This window comes from Aptenodytes patagonicus, chromosome 13, assembly GCF_965638725.1.
Source record: "Aptenodytes patagonicus chromosome 13, bAptPat1.pri.cur, whole genome shotgun sequence".
NCBI classification, from domain to species: Eukaryota; Metazoa; Chordata; class Aves; order Sphenisciformes; family Spheniscidae; genus Aptenodytes; species Aptenodytes patagonicus.
The window spans coordinates 11,310,726-11,321,661 of NC_134961.1; positions in this window are offsets into that span (position 1 = coordinate 11,310,726).

Below are 10,936 nucleotides of genomic sequence, written 5' to 3' on the forward strand. Positions count from 1 at the left end.
CTCTGTAACTGACCTTTGTGGACAAGTTCAAGGACCAAAGATCCCTAGAGATGTGAATAAAGGAAAGCTGTCTTAACTTTCTGCATTTCTTCCCTCACCTTCCTTCTTTTTTGTGGGATTCAGAAGAACTGAGTCTCACTTCTCAAGATTATACTTACTCCTTTTGCGGGGAGCTTTTCCATAGCACCTATGTGCTAGTGAAGTCAAAATGTTGAAACAACAAGTGTCACCAGCTGGAGAATCTCCTGTGATGATCTGCAATGGAGTTATGGCTCTATTGGCCTGCAGCTAACTGTGTTGAGGTGCCCATCAAGGGCAAGGGCTACCTCACCCCAGTTTGCTAAATAAGCAGTAACACCCGCTTTTAGCAAGTCTGATTAAAAAAAGACCCATGGAGTCTTTCTATGTACTGTTCTTAAGTACCCCTCATTCTCTGGTGATTTAGGATGAAGAGTGCTGGTAACCCAGATGTGGGCAGCAAAGGAGGGCAACTCCTGCTGTGATCCTCCTGTGGGTCACTTGGGCTGGTGCTGTTCTTACATGGACAAGAGGATGTCTCTCAGCTCTGGTCCCAGCCCCCTCAAAGTCTTGGGAAATATCTTACAAACTGGTTAAGTTTTGCTGCCTTCAGTGTGAAGTTCTCTGTTCCAGTTGATAGTCTGCAGGTATTTTTTCTTGAATTGCCTGATATCTTTCAGGCTTCAGTCTTTCACAGCAGGGATGAGCAGATGCTGTTACCTGAATCAGATTTTTCTTTTGTCGTCTTATTCAATGCAATAAAGCAAGCTTTAAAGGAAAATAACATCAGATAATTCTTTTTCTCAGCTTCAGTATCTACAAACACCTTTACCTGTTAATGTGGTCATCTGTGAAATAAGACGCATGGGCTAGTTGGCAAACACTAGCAGAGAGTGAGCTTGTGGCTTTGCTTTGGACTAAGGGGCAATGTGTAATTCTGTTTCCGGAGCCTTTCTTCCTCCATCCTGGAGACTGTCTGTTAATGATCAGCACCAGTAGTATATTACAGCCCCTCTGTGCCTCTAAGCTGTGCTGATTGGTAAAGCAAGTGAATGAAACCAAGACACATAGCTTTTCCCTTTCCTGTGCGGGCTTCATCTCTAGCACATCTTCTCAACACAAGGAGGATACCAGCCTCCCTGCTTTCCCATTGATCTTTCCCATGAATAGGTGCAAGAATGCAACCTTACTCTTGTTTTGGAGCCACTGTGCCTTGGGTGTGAGTGAAGGAGCTCCTCCTGCCTCTCTAATCATCTGTTTGGGAACACAGACTAAGTGACAACTCACGTTTGCATTCCTGTTGGTGGCCCTGTGGGTCTGGCAGGGAGCCTGATGTTTGGGCCAGGCTGGAGATGGGAACCTGAATATCTACTGGGTTGGGAGGGCTGAGGTGGCTTGTGGTCAGGAAGCCACAGATTATAGATGTGTGAAGCCACTGAGAAGTCAGGACCTGGGCTGCAGGTCAGGGTAACCTGGAAATCGGGCGGCAGGTACAAGATAAGGGGCAGGCAGGCTCAGGGACCAGGTCTAAGGGCTACCAAAGCTGGTGCAGCTTCCCAGTACAACTTCATTGCTGACTCTGGGCAAGTGTGAGCTTGGTGCAGGAGAGCTTTTGTGCTGGGATCTGGGGTGTGTGTGACCCACCCCCAGTAAGGAATGGTTCCCTTTTCCCGCTGCAAGGGAAGAAATGGGGATTTGTGTCCAGCCAGTTGGATTTCGGCTCTACCTCCCTGTCTATGTACCTTGATGCCCCGGCCCCTTCACTTGCATGCAAACACTGCACTTGCACTGAAAGTTGCCTCCCCCTGGTTTCAAACATTTGCCTTCAAGACTTGGAGTTGATGGGAAAACAAAAATTTTTGGTAACTGCTGACTGTTGTTCAACCTTTTCCTCAAGCAAGCTTTTAACCACGGAACTTGTGTGCGTAGAGCCATAGGGTCTTTGTAATAATGCCTGATTTGGGTAGTTTCAGAAGTTAGTTGTTTATTATTTTACTTTCGAAGGTCTTGGGCTCAGTAAGAAAAATGTAAATATTTCTCTCTATCTAAACTCTAGGCCTTCGTATGGAATTCCAGTACGTGGCAAACAGCTTTTCATTTCTGCTGTGCTGTGTGTTGAACTAGCATTACCCCTATAATTGCTAGCATTATGTAAACAAGGAAATAATAAGTTCTTAATGGAATATTATGACATTAATAAGTTATTGCATACAGCTCACTTCAATAATTTCAATGAAATCAAGTCCCTTACATCAACTCTTTATTTTCTTTTTTGGCCACTGAATTAAAATATCTTTTCTCTGTTTTCTTGGAAGTATTTGAATGTTATTGGAAATTTCACATTGAATTACTACAATCACAAGCCAAGATTGCTTTGGATCTAACAGGCTTTTTAATTTGGTATTACAAATTAACACAAAGCACTTTTTTTTGCATATTCTACCTTTGCTTTTATTTAATAATACAATCAAGAATTCAGGAGTGGTTATTGTCGTATATCCTGGCATTTCTTCATTGTTTTGTGCATGAATTAATAGCTTATCTGCTGGTGAAATCTGTGTAGATGTTTATTCTCCCCATTTTTGTTTGCTTGCCTCACTGAGCAGTGACAATGGTCAGTGTACGTGATAATGTATTCAGGTAAATAAATGAAGCATGGTTTTGGGTGAGTAAACATACCTAGCTATTATTTTCTGTTATAACGGTTTATAGCCTTCTGATGTAAAGCCTGAATGCAGCAGGGCAAACTGTAAGTCAGGCCTGATTGCACATTTTCAATCAACGAAATATTTTTATTGTTTCTTCTAATGGAAAAATGGATTTTCCTTTCTGAAAACATCTATCTATGATGCTGGAAGTCCTGAGGGCATCACATGCCTTGCCTGGCCCCTGCGGCGATGCTGCCTAGGGTGTTTTTTCTGCTCTCCCTCTTTCCTCCCTCTGAAGATTCATGTGCTGACCCAATTTATTGGTGCTTTGCCTTATAAACACAGATCACACTGGCAATCTAATGAGTACTGCACATTAATCTCCTACACTGAAAATCACCTTTATTGCTAAGTAATATGCTTGATACTGAACAGAAGGCAATTCCATAAGCTTGATTTCATAGTCAGCTTCTTGTTGGTGCGTGAAGGATCAGTGATACCTGTTTGAAGCAGTGTGCTAATATTATTTTTTTTTTAAATAAAGCAAACTAATGTTGTCTTGGTTGCCTTCCAGCCCAGGATTTTGTTAGCTACGTGGTATTTTTGAACAACTCTTGACCAAATCTCCTCCCCCGAATCAAACAGGCAGTGTGGCCAGCCATTCCTTCCCGTAATGGTTTTGCTAAGGTTGACTGGAAGGGCATTGAGCTGCAAGCTTGAGCTAAATAGTGGTGAAAGGAGGGACATGTGATTGACTTCCCCTGTTACCAGCAGAGCTGGCTGGTACTGTCAAATCATCAGAGCTGGGCAAAGAGTAGCTCATCCTGGAAACGCATCACCAGCCTCAACTGATTTCAGAAAGCCAAAGCTTTCAGCTTCAGCCTTTTGCTTTGAGTGTCCCCATTCTTTAATTTGGGGTACAATATTCTGGATGATCCAAAAACCCAGGGATTGCTTGATAAACTTGTTGAAAGCAGAGAACTCATTATTATATTAAGGCAATGAAACAGAAGGCTTTTCCCTTCCTGTTTATTACTCTTTAGCTGTTGCTGCTGCAGATCAAGGGTTAGCTCCTCAGCTGGCATCAGCTGGTCTTGATTTCAATGAAATGCCATCTAATTATATCAGCTGAGGATCTGGCCCACAATGCTTAATTCTTCCATTGGCTGGAACAAAGAGCTGCCTGGCAATGCAAGAACAAAACCTGTTGTTGTTGTTGCTAGAGCAATGTGATTGGTCTGAGGAGGGATCACATTTGCTCTAGTCATTTAAGTGGAGTAGTAATCTTGCATATAGCTATGTTGCGGAGGGGCTGGAAAATTACCTTAAGTGGTAGGATGTCATAAAGAAAATTAGCTGTTAGGAGGTTGTGTTCTTATCTAAAAATGATTATTTAAACTAGTCAAAACAAATTATCTTGATGTGCATGACATAAAAGCATGCACTACTTGAGTTATCATAATTTCATCTTCCTATAACAACTGATTTCTTTAAAAAGAATTGTGATCAAATAACCTGTATTCCTTGTGGACTTTCTGAGTTCAGGTAATAGTGCATGAATCTCTTTAAAGTGTATAAAACATGGCTTGCTAAATTACACAAAATCATTTTGCAGATTCATTGAAATTGATGGAGCTACGTGATTTATGCCTGGAGAAAATGTGTCCTAATGCTAGAACAAGATGTAGTTACACATGCACACAGGAAGCTTCTGCATGCTGCAGTGTGCAGTAGCACACAGACCCATTTGAGTGCATACAAAGACATGAATGCACGCACACATGAACAGTTTAATTGTATACTGTAGAAGCTCTTCTGGGAATTCTTTTTTTGTTGCTGTCTAATTTTGATTTGTATGGATGTTTTGACTTGACTTAAGATTTTTTTTTTCCTCTTGGCTGGCTAAATTTTCAAATCAGATAATTTTAAAAAACCTGAGGAAGTAAGAGAGCAAACCACAAAGACATTTTAAGCATGCCACAGCCTGAAATAGAAATTAAAATACTAATAAAAAACCCTCATGGGGAGAGTCTTACAACTAGGCAGTGTAACCTAACAGGCTGCGAATTACTCTGCCCCCAGGAGACACCAGGATTCTCCCCAGCTTGGATGCTCCCTGGCTATGTGGTGCTGGAAATCTGCTTCAGTTCTGTTTCCTCATCTGATAGGAAGGATACCCTAGAGCATTTTTGAGAATCTATTAATAAAAGCCACTACAGGAGGGAGACAATATTTTAGGTCTCGCTTCTTCAGAGAATAATTCATACTCCTGACTTTAACCCCACAAGAAACTCAAACTCTTAAGAATATTCTACATAGGAAGGTCTGAAACACTGGGACTTCGGGTGAGTCCTTGAGTCACGAAACCCCTTGAACTTAGTAATGTCCTTATGTATGTAAGCAACCACGTATCCCTAAGGACAGCATGATGTGACTGGAAGTGCAAAGCACAGTGAGTCTCTCTAGTGAGAGAGGGGCTTGTGAGAACCCCCTTGCACCTCCTTTTTTCTCCAGTCCCCTCTTTTTTTCCTGCTCTCCCATGTTTTTCTTGAACCCTGTCCTTAAAGTATTTTCCTGAACACTGTTCAGACACAGTCACAGATCAATTTCTGGTGATTTGATATTTGATATTAAACTTTGACCATGGAGGATTCCTGTGCAATAGTTGTCACTTAAAAAAAATCCCTCTTTTCCCAACAGTTGATGATATTTTTATTGTCTAATCAAGCCTTGCCGTAAAACTCACTGAAAGCTTAGAGGAAGGCATGTGAAAGGCAGATGCTTGAGTTTTCAGCAGCCCTTTTTCTTTCCTACCTCATGAATTGTTGCTTAGTAGGTCATAGTGAAAACATAATTTTGTGAAAACATAATTTTGTAAAAACTTAAATTTAAAAATGTACCCTCTCGGTGTTCCTAGTCCCTAACAAATATGTATTTTTTTAAAAAAAATTTATTAGCTTGGTGTGAGATTCCTTTCTAATGAATTGCCACTTGCCCTGTGGTTCGGGTCTCTCCTTGCCTGATTCTGCCAGGGCGTCCCGGTGCTGCTGTAACCCTGCCGAGGCAGCAGCTCTAATCCCAGCCTGCACAGCTCCTGCTACACACCCTTGAGATCTTGAATTAAACCATTCTAGCCTGAGTTAAGGTGGGCCCAGGGCTGGCTTGGCCTTTCCCTTGATGAAGTTGTGGGGAGTCTGCTGTTGGCTTGCCAAGTGAGGTGGTGAGGGTCTTGGTGTCTCTCTTCCTCCCTTCCCATGAGCAGGATGGGGTTTCCTGGAACTGTTTTGTTGTCAGTGATTTCTACTCTTTAGGTCCTAAATTTGTCTTTGTTTCCCTAAGGGTTTTTTCACACAGTCTCACTTTCTTGGGTTGTTCTATTGATATGCTGTGATAGTAAACTCTAGTGATTAAATATGGTTATTTTGCATTTGCCGTTGAAGGTGGGAGGATGTGTGTAGCCCTCATGGTAAAGCAGCCGTGCTGTTATGAAGGAGGGATGATCTATGAGTATGGGAGTGTGTCAGGGTGCTGGGGGCAGGTTTGTTTTCTGGCTCTGTTATTTCTTGTCAGGTCTTGGGCTTCTCCTAGGGATGGGTTCAAACACTTGAGCCAGCTTAGGTGCCTGAGCTGGAAGCATAATTACCATAGACTCCCTTGTAAGTCAGATCTAATTGCCTTTGGGGTTGTCGTTTAGTTGAGAGAGACCAACACAGATTTCCATATATAGGTTGGAGTAATAAGACTTGATTTATCTGCTCTGTCTCTTCAGAGGGGGAATGCTTTGAGGCAGGGCCTATCCTTTATTCTGTGTTCGTACAGTGCCTACAGCAAGAGAGCAGTGTCCTCGGGTGGAATACAGGTTAGAAGAAGGATGGGGATAATATATATGCACAGTGCCTGTAATCCAGTGGTGAAAGCAGTTGCTCACTTACCTTCTCTGCTGGAAGATAAAAACTTTGGGCAGTTGCCAAGAAATGTGTCAAGGTTATAACTCTCGGGTGGGCTGCAAACATGAATGTCAGACATGCAAAGTGAAAGTGGTTTCAAGTGCAGGCTTTTTCCTTCTCTGGCTCTTTGAAGATTGAGGTAACTTAAAAAGGAAAAAAAAGGTTTCCATGGAAATTTTTGAAACCAAAGGAGTGAATATTAGTGTGTGCTTTGTTCTATGTTCTTCACAGCTGATAGAAGTCACAGTGTAAATGGACCTAACTGCTGAGTGACCTTTGACAAAACCAGATAGGAAGTCTTTGTTGTGGTTGTCAGTGATGGTGATTTCTTTTTTTTTTTTTCAAGGTAAGAAGGCTTTTTCAATGAAGCGATTCACTAGTTTCAGTTAAAACTTTGAGACAGGGACATGGTGACAAGATAGAGATTGCAGTGAGTAACGAAGCTCAATTATTGACTAGCCCATTTCAGCACCTTTGTTTTCTTTCCTGACAAAATATCACGACCTTTGTATACAGAGCTGAGCCTGCAGGAACCAAACACTGACCATTCTGGGTGTCGCTGTGAGAAATGAACATTTTCTTGTTATAAAGTGAATTGAATTTTCTCCTTGCAAAGCTTTTCCTATTATCTTTTAGATTAGCATTCTGTACGTGGCTGTCTGCTCTGATTTCTGTCCTTTCTCATAGGAAAACATGCAGAATAGGTACAAGCCAGTGCAGTAGCTGTTGTCTTGTAAAATATTTTGGAAACTCAAGTAAAGCTAGCTAGAGCAGGGCTAGTGTGGCCCAGTACGCAGCTGGGACCCTGTAGACATGACTGCCACACATACAAATGCTAATATGGTGACTCATAAATATGAATCCTTCTTCAAATGGCATATCTGCTATTTCTACTGGAGCTAATAGTTTCAAGAGCACAAGGGGTTTGTAGGGACAGTGGCTGCAAAGCTCTGCTGTGCTCACATTTTGCTGCATGAAGGTATGCATCTCCCTCTCTCCTTTCCAGCTGTCTTCAAATATATCTCATGCCCTTCTGGCAGGTTAGTCAGAGCACAGGGATTGGACTTCTCTGTGCCTTTTGCATAGGTGTTAGTCCTTTCAGCACTGATGTAGCCAGAAAACTCTGAAAAAGGGCTAGTGCTTGAGATCCCCAAAGGGGTAGTGCTATGCCCCTGGAGCTCCTTGCCTTGATGTGATAGGGAAGAGGCTGTTGCAGTTGGATCAGTTCCCCTCAGCTTGAGGTGGCAGCAAAACCTGGCTGGCCTCCTTGATTGCTCACTGAAGTCAACAGAAGCTCTGATCATGGATCTTCAGCTTGGCAGTTTGATATCCAAGGACTGAACAGATTGAATTGAAAGGCTGGTGAAGCCCTTGCACATAATGCCATCACCAGGAGTAGAGGTCCTGCTCAGCTCATGGTGGAGACCTTGTGCATAACACCACCAATGTGAGTAGAGGTCCTGCTCTACTCACTGATGTTCAACACTTTGCTGGACTAAGTTCTGCAAGACCCACATTCATAATATTGGAGACCTTCGTATAATGTAAGGCCACAAAGATTTTTTGCTTGTAATCCATAAGGCCCACTTTGGAATTCCAGTCTACAAATGGAAATGAGTAGGTAAGTCAAGTGCTAGGGGTAATAAAGTGAAAATTAAACTTAATGTTTGTACTTAGTTAAGATGTGGAGTGATGCAATAAGGTTCCTGGTATCTGATTGCTTCTGTGCCACAGATAACAAATAAGCCAGCAAGAAAAATAAAAATTGTATGAAGAGCAAAGTAACAGCAAATCCAAAAATGCTTCAAAGACAGCACATTGAAACTGGTAGGGTTTAAAAAAAAAGCTTTTGGAAAGAAACATTAAAAGGATAAACATCAAAGGAAGAACAAAAAGAAATAGGGGCAAATAAATTAAAGAACAAAATTATGAAGCAAAAGAACAAAATGTCTTATACAGAAGGACTGAAAATGAAGGACATGAAGAAATAATGAAACAAGGGAATAACAAAGAGTGTGAGATGCAGCTTTGAGTATCATTTGCATAGGTGCTCACAGTCCAATATGAACACTTGCTTTATGCTTCCTATTTTATTTTCTTTCATTTTATTCTTCCTTAACCCAGAGAAGATAATCATGGTTCCTTCTAATAATAATTACAGGTAGGCTGTGCCTTCTACCTCTAGTCTCTAGGGATAACACAGAAATAGCACTGTGAGTAGTCAAGAACTGCTTGGATGCTTTGCTTTGTACCGCTGGCAGTGGCAGAAGTGGGCAGGGGGGTTGCAGATGGCAAAGGGCAGAGCACTAGTATGTGCTTGAGTTTGGGTAGGACTTGGAGGTGTGCATAACAGTAGGGTGACGGCTGCATTAGGGTGGGGAGGAGGTTGCTTTCCCTAGGGAGTCTTCGATGGAGGTCTGACAATGTGTGACTTGTCCCGTCTGCTACCTATGGAGAGGTGCAGAAGAACATATGATGTACTGCTGCCAATAAAGTCCATAGGGTTACTTTATGCACTAAGGAAGATGCTATTTCCCAGACTTTTGGCATGTAGCTTCTACTTGAAAACTTGATGTGGAGATCAGCATATAAATTAGGGCCAAAAGGTCCTGCTGTGCAGCTGCTCCAAATGTGCTCCCCCTGCACCGATGCTCAGGGCATAGTGACAGCAGTGCTGGGGTAAGGGATGAGGCTTGCTGCGGGTGTACGGTGTGTAACAGATGCCCAAGCACACTCCAGGGTGAAGCCATTACAAAGGCAGCGCAAAAGTCAGAGCTTAATCACTCTATTTTCCACCTGTTTTTTGTGTTATAAACCTGTGGCAAAATGGGAGTGAAATCGCCAATGGATCTCGTGAGTCCAGCCAGACCCAAACTTGTTTTCCTCGTAAAGGACTTCAGAGAAACCAGCTGAACATCCCCCTCCATACTTGGTCTGGCATTTTGTTTTATTCTCAGAAGGGAGACATCAGCATTGCTGCAAAACAGTTCAGGAGGGGTAAGGATGCTGGAAGGCACTTAAATACAAATAGCCTTACCCCAGAGGGAAATATTGGCAGTTTGTATGCCCCTGTAGCCTCTTTCCACCATTAAATTTATAGAGGCTGTGTTCTGATGCAGCAGCACTTTCTCATCTGCTCCTTCATTGCAGTGGCAGCAAGAAATGGGTGAAGATTGCAAATGCACTCCTGTTTGTACCCCCACAGTAAGTGCCATCTAAAGTAATTTAGTTCTTCGCTTACTGGCACCTGACAGCCAGAAGGACTGAGAAACAAACAGCAGAAAAGGAGATCGAGGAGGAAAAAAGGGCTGAGGCTTAGAGAGGTGAGAGACACAGCAGTGGCAATCGCTTCTGAAGTCTTTTAGTAGAAAGGTCTGTGGAAAATTATTTTCTCCTTTTCTTTGCTCTGCAGACCTCGGCGTTCAAAGGGCAGGCGGCAACTCCAATTGCTGCCAGCCAGATCCTCCAGAAGTGCTATTCTTTCAACTTGGGCAGGCTAATGCCAATAGTGGGAAAACTTGCCCTGGGTGCTGAATATGCACATTTGCATTCTTGAAACCCAAGCTGAACTTCTATTTAGTCCTTCTGAGTCATGATTCAAAAAAAAAATATATATATATGCAGGAATCACAGTTGTGGAGAAAAACAGCAGAAACGGCTTTCTGGCACAAACATACGCAAGTCATATTTCTCCAACAATAATTTCCCATGGAAGTTTAACCTCTGAAGGACACTAAAGTTAAATTGAACTGTAGGTTTTGTAACATAAGATGGTATTGTCAGTCTGGCAAGTCTGACAGCCACAGAGTGGTAACACAATATGAACGAAATGGTACACCCATATTTAAAGCAAAAAACCAAGGAGCTCTTCCCAGAGTCCACATTAACGCTGCCATCCCTGTGTGACTATGGCCATGTCATTTAATTTAATTGCATCATCTGAAAATGGGTGTGAAATTAGTACCACATGCAGCCGGCATATAAAGGCCAGGGGAATAAATCATAGTGAGAGAAGATCACATTGTCCGTAAAGAGGAAAAATTTGAGACTGTGCACATCTGAAACAACTGTGCTTTCTCATTTGCCTGATGGGTGAGTGGACACATTGTGAGCACTTGCCCTGCTGGGGGTGAGGGAACCCGATGGCATCTATGTGTCGTGATCTGCCACTGAAGGTAGATGAGCCTTATAACTCACCCTGTTGAGGACTGTCCCCTAATGGCAGTGGGCTGGGACCTACATGTGCTAGGGGCTGGCTGTGGCTGGGATGGCCTGGCCAGCCAGATGTGCTTTTGCTAATAATAACAGGAATTGCCTTACGAG